The sequence below is a fragment of the Sus scrofa genome, chromosome 8 (assembly GCF_054392235.1).
Source record: "Sus scrofa isolate SSC_HxYL_T2T_F1_AM1 chromosome 8, Sscrofa_HxYL_maternal_Yorkshire_Landrace_v2.0, whole genome shotgun sequence".
Lineage (NCBI taxonomy): Eukaryota > Metazoa > Chordata > Mammalia > Artiodactyla > Suidae > Sus > Sus scrofa.
In genome coordinates, this window is record NC_139390.1 from 127,696,323 (window position 1) to 127,711,010 (window position 14,688).

Below are 14,688 nucleotides of genomic sequence, written 5' to 3' on the forward strand. Positions count from 1 at the left end.
GTTCCCATGCCAGGGACTGAATCTAAGCCACAGCTGTGACCTATGCCACAACTGTGGCAAGGCTGGATCCTTTAACCCATTGCGGCATGGAGCCAGGGATGGAACCTGCACCTCTACCACAGGCCCAAGTGGCTGCAGTCAGGTTCTTAACACACTGTGCCACAGCAGGAATTCTTATTCTTTATTTTTTAAACACTACTTTTTGAAACACTAGGGGCAACACGGTTATAGTATTTCCAGGGTGTCAAGCCACTGAAACAAAACTGGAAAGGAAAAGTACCCCTCTAAAGGAGAAAACAAAACAAAGGAAACATTATTTAAAGGTTTGAATTCTCTAACATATTAAGAGACGTAGGTCTATTTTTTTAATGATATTTTGGTCTAAAATTATTATAAATCTTTAAGAATGCCAGTTAATAGGGTGAAAAATACCCGAATTTGGAAAAAATACAATCAGTATATTCTGAGAAGAAAAAATGCATTTTTAAGATATATTAACTGTTTTCAAACATCTTGAACTATCATTTTTTTCTAAATGCTACTATAACGCCCTCTGGTGTTTGTTTTGTTAACATTTTCCACCTATTTTCTTTGAGAAAAAGAATTTGGGGAGAGAGTAACAACTTCTCATGTTGACATTTTAAAAAGCACTTTCATGTGCATTATTTCATGTGGTTCTTCAACATTTTAGCTGGACCACTGCTTCTGGAGGGAAAGGCAATGTTTCTTCTATTCTTTAAGTGCTTTTCAGAGAGCAGGCCAAATTTCTCCTTACAGTTAGAGCTAAGGTTTGCCTCCCTAGTGCTCTCTGGAGCATCACAAAGTAGAGTCCCTCTGCTAGTTGAAGCCAGCTGGCACACCCCCTTCTCCCCTACCACCATGTCCTCCTTATTCCTAAGTAAATATCACTAAGTATTCTTAAACTCGATATTCCATATGCAGTCTGAATAACATACCTATTCTGAATAATATAATATACCAGTAAATGCAGGCTAATTTGTATATTCTTTAGTCAATCATCTCCAGTGTTGACAAATATCGAACTGAATAAAAGCCCCAAATATTTCCTCTCTGGAATGCTATTAAACCAGAATGCTTTTATTCTATCACTTAAACCCAAGGATAGACCATTTGTCTTCTCTGACATTTCAACGACTTTTTCAAAAGAAATTATAAGTAGGAGTTCCCATTGTGGCTCATTGGGTTAAGAACCTGACTAGTATCCATGAGGATGTGGGTTCAATCCCTGCCCTCACTCAGTGAGTTACAGACCCGGCATTGCTGCAAGCTACAGCATGGTTGTAGATGCAGCTCAAATCTGTGCTGCTGTGGCTGTGGTGTAGGCCAGCAGCTGCAACTCTGATTTGACCCCCGGCTTGGAAACTTCCATATGCAGCAGGTGCAGCCCTAAAAAGAAAAAAAAATTATAAGCAAATAAGGCATTTAATAATAAAGAATAAAATATATCCTCCTTAATTTATTGTTTTTAAGTTTGTATCCCTTTCTCCATTTCTATCAATAAAATATATTATAAGGGCTACTTATAGCTAATAAAATTTTCAGAACCTGACCTTAAAAATAAAAGTCTTCTTGGAGTTCCCATTGTGGCTCAGTGGTAAGGAACCCAAGAAGTACCCATGAGGATGCAGGTTCGATCTCTGACCTCCCTCAGTGAGTTAAAGATCTGGCATTGCTGTGAGCTGTGATGTAGGTCACAGATGCAGCACAGATCCCATGTTTCTGTGGCTGTAGCATAAGCCAGCAGCTGTAGCTCTGATCCACTTTTTTGACCCCTAGCCTGGGAACTTCCAAATGCCACAGGTGTAGCCCTAAAAAGACAAAAATAAAAATAAAAATAAAATCTTCATAATTAACCAAAGAAGCTTGAGAAATGAAAGAGATGTCCTTTCTTGCAGCTTTGAAAAGAGAAATAAATTATGCAGCTTAAGCTTTTAAAAACCTAATTTGATAAAATATTAAATTAAAAATCTTCCCAAGAATATCATTTTTCTCTCCTCAGCAACATGGAGACATGGTTGAATATGCACAACTCTTCCTAAGAATGTCTTCTGTGTTTTGTTAAAGAGAAATTCATTAGTTATTAATACAAATGTTAAACCAAAAGCTCTTATAAACTTCCAAAGACTCCAAAAAAAGTGTTACCTGCAGAACAACATCTCCAGAATGGGTCACCTTGTTCACCTGATTATTGATAATGTCTCTCAAACCTTTGGGCAAGATTCACATGGAATATAAATTGCCTCATAATCAGTTCCTATTATGAAAGGTCAATCCACGTATCTCTTTTCCAGACTTCCTTATTACCAATCTTACAACCTCATTCCATTGAAGTCCCTGGTCATTTGACCAAATCACTAATTATGACCTATTAATCAACATAGATTCATATCTCAGACCATTTCGTTCATGTCAGAGGATTCACAGTAACATAAGGCTTGAAGTTCTGTACCCTGATAAGATTTCCCAAGTCTTCCTCTACCAACTGCCAGAATATTGTGCATAGTGTTATAACCAAGCTGAAATTCTCTTCCTCCTCCAAAAACTGATCACAGAGAATCTTCTCAAGGGGTGGAAGTGCAACAGGAGTGGGAGTCAACTGCTCCGGCAATTTACTGTAACTTCAGGATCTGCTTGGGTCTAGTCCTGTATATATCGATTCCTTCAATAAGCCTGTCCTGCTGGGTGCCTCCAACCTTATAATTTTGTGGTTCCAGTCATACCTAGCTCATGGTGAGAAACTCAGCATGATCACCTGTCTTCATGGTCAGGCATTTTTAATCATAACCAGGACTAAAGAGAGTATGACTTTGCTCTAACATTCTAGGTTCTCCACCACGATTCTGCTATTGGAGCTTGCCACAGGCTCCATACAACATCCTGCTCTGGTCACTTAAAAGCCATTCAGTCCATAAGAGGAAAGCATCAGAGATAGTCTTGGCAGAATAAACCAGCTGAACTTCCTCTGTTCTAGGTTCTACCCAAAGATGGCAACTTTTGGAGTTCCTGTCGTGGCTCAGTGATTAACGAATCCGACTAGAAACCATGAGGTTGCGGGTTCAATCCCTGGCCTTGCTCAGTGGGTTAAGGATCTGGCATTGCCGTGAACTGTGGTATAGGTTGCAGACGCAGCTCAGATCCCGCATTGCTGTGGCTCGGTTGTAGGCCGGTGGCTACAGCTCCAATTAAACCCCTAGCCGGGAACCTCCATATGCCACGGGAGTGGCCCTAGAAATGGCAAAAAGACCAAAAAAAAAAAAAAAAAATGGCAGCTTTTTACTTCATACTGTAAATAGGCGAGAGCTACCCAAAGACGGTGTTGCCTACACTGGATGCCTACCCATTAGCCATTCCTCTCTTCTCCCTTACAAACAGAACCCTGGTTTTATTCAAGAAACAAGGAAATAATGAGCTCAGGGAAGGTGGAACTCTGCCTCATCTCCAGAAGTTAAAATACGATTGGTCTAATCCCATTCCTCTCTGCTAGTGACTGACTTGGAATATAGATATATGACTTCATTCTGATGAGTGAGACATAAAGGGAAATCTTCTGGGGGAGCGATGTCCCTCTTGATTTTTATTTATTTTTTTTTATGTCTTTTTAAGGCTGCATCCACTGCATATGGAAGTTCCCAGGCTAGAGGTCCAATCGGAGCTGTAGCTGCCAGCCTAGCCACAGCCACAGAAAAGCAGGATCCAAACCACGTCTGCAGCCTAAACCACAGCTCACGGCAACACCAGATCCTTAACTCATGGAGTGAGGCCAGGGATCGAACCTGCATCCTCATGGATACTAGTCAGATTAGTTTCCCCTGAGCTACAATAGGAACTCCTCCCTCTTGATTGAAAAAAAAGGGCGGGGCTGGGGGAAGTAGGGTAAAGGGAAAAACTCTTTCCTTCATGGCTTTGGATATTGTCGTGTAAGAACATGACAGTCTGGGGTGCAGAAGCCATCTTGCAACACACTGGGAAAGACAAGAAAATGGGAGAGAAGTTGAACTGAAGCCCTGCTATCATGGAGCAGCAGAATTTATTATTTTCTTTCATTAAACTGTAAAGCACTTTCAGAGGGAACCATCTACTCCTATAGGCTTTGAATGACTCATATACTTTAATACTCTTCCATGGCAAAAATCTTGTGTTCCCCAAGGCTTTGCCTTCAATACTTACTTATTTCCAGGAAATCAGAGTTGATTTTTTACTAACTGTTCCATCTCTGCATACCTAGAGATAATCTATTCCCTTAGAATCAACAAGATTTTCACTGCTTTCAGTCTCAACCAGATCAGATAATTAATCCCAGACGGACCCGTTTCCCTGATGCACGTTTTTGTTTCAAGAAAACCCATTTCTGTTTTCTTGCAAAAATCCTCTTACTGTTCCTGATTGATTGCATTGCAAATCACAGAAATCAACCCTGGCTAATTTAAAATGTTACAGAAGTTATTGAAAGGACATCGAGCAGGTCATAAAACTATCAAGAGGACTAGAAAACACTTTCAGAGATTTATTGCTAGAAATTATGACCAAACCCATGCAGCAGAACAGATCTGGTCACCATTTTCCTTGGCGTCAGCCCCAAGATGCTGCAAACCGAACCATCAGTTCCATCACTAACTTGTCGGTCACTGCTGTCACAGAATATTAAATCTGCAGTAGGGAAGGAGTGAGGGGCTCACCTCTTCTCCCTTCTGTGTTCCATCTCCTCCTACCACTTGCTAGCTATTGTTTCAAGCCCCCTCAATTATCCAGTCTAAAAAAGAGGGAGGAATTTCCTGGTGGCTCAGCAGTTCAGAGATCTGGCATTGTCACTGCTGTGGCACAGGTTTGACCCCTAGCCCAAGAACTTCCACATGCCACAGGCACAGCCGAAAAGGAAGAAAAGAGGGGAAATTTGGAGGAAAAGACTAAATTTTACACTATTTTTTATAGCATTTCAATCCAATATGGGTACCTTTGGGGTGTATTATCTTTTGGATACTGAATTCCCCCTTGAGTGGGGAATTTGTGTAAGTTTCACGAAGAACATCTGACCCACTAGGGATCTCCTACCTGAAATTCCTTATAGGCATGATCCTTTTTATAACTGGCCAACTGAGACTCTGCCTTCAGCCTTTGGCTTCCAGCAGGCTTACCTCTCCAGATGGATCTCTTGGGTTAAGTTCCTTTTAGGATATCTACAATTGTATCTTTTGCAGTTTCCACCTTTGGTCCAAGGGAAACACACATGTGTCCTTGTCCCCACTAAACTCTGTTCTACTTCATTCCACAACCAGGCAGACTGTTCTAGTCAGCCTTAAGCATTAATTTTTTTTTTTTTAATTTCAGATAACAGGCCTTGAGCTTCCAAGTTCTATAGAAAATATTTCAAGCTTTTTGAGGGTTTTTCTTCTCTTGTCTTCAGGTGAGGGGAAAGCGCTTCCCTCAGCCTCACCAGGAAGTAGGAAGGGCATACACAGCACACTGACAACTCTCTGCAGAGAAATTCTCCCTCCAAACCATTTCTGCTCTTCCCCCATGAATTCTTTGCCCTCCTTTATACAGCTCAGAAACAGGAGATGAGCTAATGCTGGTGGAAGAAATTTTCAGTCTCTTATCTCGTCCTAGATAAGGTACTCTAGCACTTTGCTTTAGAATGTGGGGCTAGTTTGGGCACCTATATTGCTTGGCCTGGGCGTTCTTAGCCAAAACTGAGACAATATGAAAAGTCCCATTTTACCTTCCTGTGACATTTAATCATCCCTTGTACAGACACACCTCAGAGAGATTGCAGGTTTGGTCTGATCACCACCATAAGGCGAGTAGAGCAATAAAGTGAGTCACTGAAATTTTTTTTGGTTTCCCAATGCATACAAAAGTTATGTTTATAACTATACAGCAGTCTATTATGTATGCAATAGCATTATGTCTAAAAAACATGCACATGCCTACCTTTATCACTAAAAAATGCTAACCATCATCTGGCAGCAGAGGGTTCCCACAAACCCTCAATTTTTAAAAATTTAGTATCTGTGTAATGCAATAAAGTGAAGCACAACAAAATTATGTATACCTGTACTTGTCCAGCTTGTCAGGTTTTCCAGAGTCTCCATAGTTCCAGTCAGGAAAAGACATGCTCAGGTTACCTGTAATAATGGATAATTTATAATACATTACCTAAAAAAAATTAGAAAAATTTACTTCTTTGGGATCATAGAGCCATCCAACCTCCCAATTTTGTGATATGCATTGGTCTTGAAAAGTAACAGGAAAAAGTGCAAAGCACAATTCAGATTTGCAACTGCAAATTTGATGTCTATATTCTCTGTATGCTATGTTGTATGTGTGCTTTCCCCAGAGAAAGGTTTTGATGCGTACCTTTCAAAGCTCAGTATTTAATAGCATTCGTACCAACCACTTCTGGCTCCCACTTGTTTAACCTATTGCGGCTTCCTTCAATTCAGACAGTTTTGTTCCAAATCCTAGGGGCTATAGCAAGGGCATACTTCTCTAATGGAGTATGTACCCAACCAATGTCCACTAGAATTGGGAAAAAACAAACAAAAAATTCCCCTCAAAATGTAGCAGACATTTATGTCTTCAAGAACTCTTCCATCAGTTCATTCAGTACTTATCTTTCTTTCTTGTGAGTCTATGAAATATGCCTCAACTTTCTGAAGTCTGCTTGACTACGCCTAGTGTACACTTACCTGCATGTTACAAAGTCTAAAATGATGGTTCATTTTCACCTGATAAGCCCTTTAGTTCAAAATAAACTGAATTATTTTCTTAAGAGTCAAAATCAAGTACAAGTTAGCAGTATCATGAATTTTTTTCTCTCTTCCACTAGATGAAATGGAGAGCATGGAAGGTCAAGAATTTAACAAAGGACCTGCTTCCAAATGATACCAGGAGGTTAGGGTTCCCAGATACTGCTATATTTTACTGCTATACCCATTTTGTGACCTGTATTTGGAAAATATCATCTGTATCTCCTACCTGATCAGGCTATTTCTAATTTAGTCCACACTAGCAAATTCTCTAATGAGACTGAGGGCCTCTGATTTCACCTTGTACCAATTTTTCCTTCTCATAGAAAGTAGAGGTAACTTACACATCTACTTGTAACTCCTATTATTTTTTTAATACACCTAATTTTTAGAACCGTTTTAGGTCACAGCAAAACTGAGCAGAAAGTACAGAGTTCCCATGGACCTCCTGCTCCCTACCACACACCCACAACCTCTCCAACTATCAAGATCCCCCTCCAAACTGGTATGTTCGCTTCATTGGTTGCTACCATTATCACCCAAAATCCACACTTCTAGGTTAGCATTCACTCTGGGTGTTGTTTGTTCTATGGCTTTTGGCAAATGCATGTTGAGATGTATTTACCACATGGTATCATACAGAATAGTTTCATTGCCTTAAATATTCTGTTACTCCTATTCATCACTCCCTTCCCACTAACCCCTGGCAGTCACTAATTTTTTTTTAACTGTCTCCATAGGTTTCTTTTCCAGAATGTTATGTAGTTGGAATCATAAGAGTATATAACATTTTCAGATTGGCTTCTTTCACTTAAGTTATATGCATGTAAGATTCCTCCTTGTCTCTTCATGGCTTAATAGCTCATTCTTTTTTAGCACTCAGTAATATTACATTGTTAGTTTAGATGAACCACAGTTTATCTATTCACTTATTGAAAGATATCTGGTTGCTTCCAAATTTTGGCAATTCCAAGTAAAGCTGCTATAAAATTTGGGTGGACATGAGTTTTCAACTTTTTGGGTAAATACCAAGGAACATGACTGCTAGATGGTGTGTCAAGAATGTTTTTGTAAGTAACCACCAAACTGTATTTCCAAGTGGCTGTACTATTATGCATTCCCACCATCAATGAATGAGAATTCCTTCTGCATTTGGTGATGTCAATGTTTCGGATTTTGGCTGTTCTAACAGGTGTGTATTAGTATCTTATTGCTGTCTAATTTGTAATTCCCTAATGACAGATGATGCTTAATATGTTTTCATATGCCTAGATACCATATATCTTCTTTAATGAGAAATTTGTTCAGATTTTTTTGCTCACTTTTTAATTGGGTTTTTTAGTTTTATTACTATTAAGAGTTCTTTGTATATTTTGGAAAATGGCTTTTTATCAGATATGCCTTGCCAGTATTTTTTCCCAAAGTGAGGCTTGTCCTATTCTCTTGACTGTGTCTTTCACAGACTAGAAGTGTTTTTTTAATGTTAATGAAGTCTAGCTTATCAAATATTCCTTTTATAGATTATGCCTTTGGTACTATATTATAAGAGTCATCATCATACCTAACATCATCTAGGTTTCTCCTACATTATCTTCTAGGATTTTTATAGTTTTGCATTTTACATTCAAGTCTATGATCCATTATGATTTAATTTTTTGTAAGGTCTATGTCTAGATTCATTTGTTGTTGTTGTTTTTGTCTTTTTGCCTTTTCTGGGGCCATTCCCGTGGCATATGGAGGTTCCCAGGCTAGAGGTCTAATCAGAGCTGAGGCTGCCAGCCTACGCCAGAGCCACAGCAACGTGGGATTCGATCCGCGTCTGCATCCTACACCACAGCTCACAGCAATGCCGGATCCTTAACACACTGAGCAAGGCCAGGGATCGAACCCTCAGCCTCATGGTTCCTAGTCGGATACATTAATCAGTGAGCCACGACGGAAACTCCTTAGATTCATTTTTTTTAATGTGAATGTCCAGTTGTTCCATCACCACTTTTGAAAAGACTGTTTTCTTTGCTATGTTGTTAAAGATCATTAACTATATTTATGTGAGTCTTTGTCTGGTCTCTCTATTCTGTCCCATCTATTTTTCTATTCTTTTGCCAGTACCACACTCTCCTGATTGTTATAGCTTTATAACAGTGGGGTGGTATTAGTCTTCCAACTTTGCTCTTTTCCTTCAATACCAAGTTGACTCTTCTGGGTCTTTTGCCTCTCCATATAAACGTTTGAGTCAGTTTGTCAATAACCTGATTTTATACCTCATATTTATGCCTTTGATTCTGCTGTCTGAAATTCATATAGTTACTCTTTCTTTTGAGTAGTGTTACCATTTATATCTTTCTCCATACTTTTAATCTATGTGTCTTTAAAGTGGATTTTTTATATATAACATATATTTGGAGCTTGTTTTTTCTTATAAACTGACAATCTCTGTCTTTTAACTTGTGTATTTGGACTACTGACTTTTAACATGACTATTGATATAGTTGGATTACATGCTATCGTATTTGTTACTGTTTTCTATTTGTTGCCCTTCTTTCTTAATATTTTTGTCTTCCTCTCATTTTCTGCCTGCTCTGGTGTTAATGTAGTATTATACATGGTTCCATTTTCTCTTCTTTCTTAGCATGTTAACTATACTTACCTTTCAAAAAAATTTTTTTAGTGGTTACCCTAGAGTTTGCAGTATATATTTACAACTAATCCAGTTCACTTTCACGTAGCACTATACTACTTCACTGATAGTGTTAATACTTTACAATAGCAATATGATCCTACCTCCTCCCTCCCATCCTTTGTCTCATAGCTGTCATCCATTTTAATAATACGTAACTATAATCATCAAATGTTTTTGCTATTATTATTTTGAAAAACTGTTGTCTGTTAAATCAATTTAAAAAATAAAAGTCTTTACTTGACCTTCTCTGATGTCCTTCTTTTTATTTGGATCTGAGTTTGTGACCTGAATCACTTTCCTTCTCTCAGAAGAACGTCTTTTAACATTTCTCACAAGGCAGGTCTTCTGGCAACAAATTTCCAGAATGTTTATCTGTCGAAGAAAGTCTTTATTTCTTACTACTTTTAAAGGATAAAGTCACAGGATATAGAATTTTAGATCGGAAAGTTTTTTTACCCTCAACGTTTATATATTTCGCTGCACTATATTTGTGTTTGGATGGTTTCTGAGGAGAAAATGGAAGTAATCCTTGTATTTGCTCCTCTCTTGCTAAGGTGTTTCTTCTCTCTGGTTTCTTTCAAGATTTTCCCCTCTAGTTTTGTTTTTCTGTAGTTTGATATGTTATGCCTAGTTGTTGTTTTTTGTTTGTTTTGTTTTTGCATTAACTTCCACAGTGTTTCCTGAGTTTCTTGTATCTGTGGTTCAGTGTCTGACATTAACTTGAGGAAATTCTCAACCATTATTGCCCTAAATGTTGTTTCTTTCTTCTTTCTTCTTTCGGCATACCTATTATGCATATTTATGCCTCTACTGGTTATCCCAGAGTTCCTATTTTTTTCCATTTATTTCAATATTTTTTCTTTGCTTTTCTGTTTATGAAATTATTATTGACAAATCCTCAAGTTTATAGATTCTTCCCTCAGCTATATACAATCTACAAATAAGCCCATCAAAGGCATTCTTCATTTCTATTTCAGTGGTTTTAATTTATATCATTTCTTTTTCTTTTTTAGAATTTCCATCTCCCTGTTCATATTATCCATCTCTTATTTCATGTACTCCATTTTTTCCATTAGAACCCTTGGCATATTAATCATAGCTGTTTTAAATTCCTGATAATGTCAACATTCCTGCCAGATCAAAGTCTAGCTCTAAAGTTTGCTCTGTCTTTTCAAACTGTGTTTTTGCCTTTTAGTACGTCTTGTTATTTTTTGTTATGATTTACTTTTGGGTAAAAAGGCCTTTAGTAATATAGTGGTAAGTTATGGGAGAAGGGGACAGTTTTAAACTTTTTTGGGGGGAGGCACACCACAGCATACAGAAGTTCCTGAGCCAGGGATCGAACCCACACCCCTGCAGTAACCAAAGCCACAGCAGTGACAACACCACATACTTAACCCACTGAGCCACAATGGATACCTCTACAATCTTCTATCTCAGTCTTTTAGTGCGTCTGTGCCCCTAGATTGTCAACTTCAAAATGTCTTTTTCTTTCTTTCTTTCTCTTCCTTCCTTCCTTCCTTCCCTCCTTCCTTCCTTTCAGGGCTGCACCTGTGTCCTATGGATGTTCCCAGGCTAGGGGTCAAATTGGAACTGTAGTTGCTGGCCTATGCCACAGCCACAACAATGCGGGATCCGAGCCATGTATGTGACCTACACCACAGCTCACACCACCGGATCCTTAAGTCACTGAACAAGGCCAGGGATCTAACCCACATCCTCATGGATACCAGTCAGGCTCACTACTGCTGAACCATCATGGGAACTCCTGAACTTTGAAATTTCTTCTCAGTTTTTTTCACCCCCTCAGGCAGTACAGGATGTCTAAAGGGGGGTGAAATTAGGTATTTTCCTTCCCCAATGTCAGTTAAACTCCCTCAGTAGGTCAGGCTCTGGTAAAAGTCTCTCTTGAGGACAGGCCTTGTTAAGAAAAACAAAATGGGAGTTCCCGTCATGGCTCAGTGGTTAATGAATCCACCTAGGAACCATGAGGTTGTGGGTTCGATCCCTGGCCTTGCTCAGTGGGTTAAGGATTCGGCGTTGCCGTGAGCTGTGGTGTAGGTTGCAGACGCGGCTCAGATCCCACGTTGCTGTGGCTCTGGCATAGGCCAGTGGCTACAACTCCGATTCAACCCCTAGCCTGGAACCTCCATATGCTGCGGGAGCAGCCCAAGAAATGGCAAAAAGACAAAAAAAAAAAAAAAAAAAGAAAAACAAAATGCCCCAGCATACTCCAAAATGATTCCTTTTCCCCTTCCCCTGCAAGACAAATAAAGAGATTCTTTTCTGATCATGGCAGAGCACCTACAGATAAAAGTCACAAAAGTGTGAGGGTCCCCCCATTACTGAATTCCTCTGAAGTTTTTAACCCTCAGAGTTATCCACAGTAAGCCTCCAGCAATTCACCAATTACACTGTACATTTTCCAACCCCAATACTATTCCCGGAGTGGTGGATTTCTGCTCCAATATGTTGTGACACTCTGTATTTATCTGTCTCTCTAATTCTGGGGTCAGCAGTATGCCCTATGACCTCACTTCTCTAAGGCATCTGAGAGAGTATTAATTTTTCAGCTTGTTCAGCTCTTTACTCATTAGGATGGAATGATGACTTCCAAATGCCTTAAATGCCAGACTAGAAACTAGAAGTCCTGTCTATTATTTGCAAGCAAGGTACAATTAAAATGCTAAATATATATTTAATAGGGAAAAGAAAGTTAACTCTGCTAAAAACTCTTTTTGCACCAGCATAAGGCTTGCTGCATACCAAGCCCAAGTTCTACCACATCAAAAGCCCTTTTAAGGAACTACAAATGTTCCATGAGGTTGAAGAAAGACTTGTGTGGCAGAATAACAGAAAATAAAGCTGGAGAGAGGAATAGGAACCAGGTTATCCAAGGCCTGGCTGGCCCAGTGACAGAGTTTGGATTTTAGCCCTCTCTCAATCCTAGAAGATTTTCATATAGAAGCATGACATTTACTTACTTATAAACCATATCATTCAGGAGTTCCCTTCGTGGCTCAGCAGTTAACAAACCTGACTAGGATCTATGAGGATGTGAGTTCCACCCCTGGCCTCACTCAGTGGGTTAAGGATCTGGCATTGCTGTGAGCTGTGGTGTAGGTTACAAATGCGGCTCGGATCTGGCATTGCTGTGGCTGTGGCAGAGGCCAGCAGCTATAACTCTAATTTGACTCCTAGCCTGGGAACTTCCACATGCCGCAAGTACAGCCCTAAAACGCAAAAAACAACAAAACCCTATCATTCAAAAATCATTAAAGGTGAAAATAAATGGCATGTAATAATGTATGTTTTGGAAATATCACTGAAGGGGGCATTAGCTTAGAAGTACATTGGATTCAGGGGTCTGGCAACAAAGAAATCAGATGGAAGGCTTTTTCAGAAACCGTGTAAGAAATGATGATAGCCTGAACTAAGGCAGCAGCAGTGAGGAGAGAGGGCAGGTACAAGATGTGAGAAGTATTTAGAGTTTGGTGACAGCAGGGGCTAAGGAAGAGGGCGAAGTTGTAATTCCCTGGTTTCTGGCTGGGGCAAGTAGGTAGAGGATGATCCTACACAAAGACAGGAAGAAAAAGGTACATTTAAGGAAAAAGGATGACACGTTGAGATTGGGACAAGTTGAGTCCGAGATAATGGAGACAAGTCTAGTAGGCAGTTGTGTGCCAAGTCTGAGGTTTACTGGGAGCCATCTTGATACAATGAACACTCTAGAAGATTTTCTTATATAAAAAGAATTTAAAAACCATAATGTGAATGAGAAGGTGGAGTGAAGAGAAATACTTTGGACAGAATTTTTGAAAGCACCAACCCTTAAGGTATATATTGAGGAAAAGGAGCCAAAAAAAAAAAAAAAAAAAAAAAAAGGACTGAGATACAAAGAAAAGAGTGGTCTATCCAGTCGACTCATTTTAATAAAATACAGCATCCACAACAGAGTTTAAGAGTAAAGTGACAAATACTCTATCTTTCCTCTTTCTAAACACTCTTAAAACACATCAAATGCACCCATGTTCCAGAGACTTTTCACTGCCTCCTTCTCCTCCTGGCAAAGTTCTCTCCTCATGTCCTATGGATTTCCCACCAAAACTCCTACTCACCCTTCAGCAGCAACAGCTGGAACAGGAGCCTGGTGTAAAACAAAGAATGCTGCCCACCATGCAGGTCTACAGAGACTGAGTCATTAGCCCCCCCAGTTGCAGACCTACGACACACCCTGAAAGGAAATCCAGGGGAAGATCAGGGAAGAGGCACTCCATGCTCTGGGAAAACAGGCCCTTAGAAAATTAGAAGTAGGAGTTCCCGTCCTGGTTCAGTGGTTAACGAATCTGACTAGGAACCATGAGGTTGCAGGTTCTATCCCTTACCTCGTTCAGTGGGTCAAGGATCCCGCCTTGCAGTGAGCTGTGGTGTAGGTCTCAGACCGACTGGGATCCTGCGTTGCTGTGGCTGTGGCGTAGGCCAGCGGCTCCAGCTCCAATTCAACCCTTAGCCTGGGAACCTCCATGTACCTCGGGTGCGGCCTTAGAAAAAGAAAAAAAAAAAGAAAATTAGAACTATTTCAAGACAAACTTTTTTAAAAACCTGGATTCTCCCATCTTCCCATACTTATCTAGGAGATGTAAGCTTGATTATAAGAACCTGCTCAGCCCAGTGTATATATGATTTTTCATATATACACTGGCCTCTTCCCCGCCTCTCCGACCAGTTCCTCAGAACTACCTGAGGGGCTGTCTCCAGGTCCACAGTCCTCGGTCAGACATGGGGTAAACAACTCACAGGTTTTTTCCACTGTGAGTTTTTTTCAAGGTGACATTGGGAAATTTCCCAAAGGAGCCCGCTTTGTGTCCCCTTATCCCTCCTCACAGCTCATCTGACGGAGGCTGCTGTGAGGAGCGCTATCTTCCTCATCTGGCGCGCTCGAGACTTGTGCGCCAGGTGTGTAGGACTGGGAAGGTGGTGCAGTCCTCTCATGGCTTCTCATGGGCTCCCAGTGAAATTCCTGGTTTCTCACCTTGTCTATCTCTCCTTCGTAAGCTTTCTCTGCGCTGTCTGGGCTACAGTTACACAGGGAAACTCTCTCCCGACAAACATTACGCAGCAAGCCTGTCATGCCAGTCAAACAGCGGGAACCCCCACTCAGCCTCCTCGGAACCCCTCCTACTTCCCGCGAGACCCCCGCCTCCTACTACAGCTCTAGCTCCGCCCACACTAGGCCACGCC

At 40.3% G+C, this 14,688-nt stretch overlaps 1 protein-coding gene across 13 annotated transcripts in view; it reads right to left on the reverse strand.

Annotated features, from left to right (window-relative positions):
- The window catches only part of C8H4orf17 (chromosome 8 C4orf17 homolog), a 350,193-nt gene extending 335,567 nt beyond the window's left edge, over nucleotides 1–14,626 (reverse strand). For 8 of the 13 annotated variants that reach the window (XR_014813329.1, XR_014813330.1, XR_014813331.1 and 5 more), the window contains exons 1-2: nucleotides 14,480–14,626; nucleotides 6,071–6,143 (exon numbers count right to left, since the gene is read on the reverse strand). The gene's annotated coding sequence lies outside the window, so the exon portion shown is untranslated. The other 5 variants (XR_014813332.1, XR_014813334.1, XR_014813333.1 and 2 more) reach the window with 2 other exon arrangements.
- Between the last annotated feature and the right edge of the window lie 62 nt (nucleotides 14,627–14,688).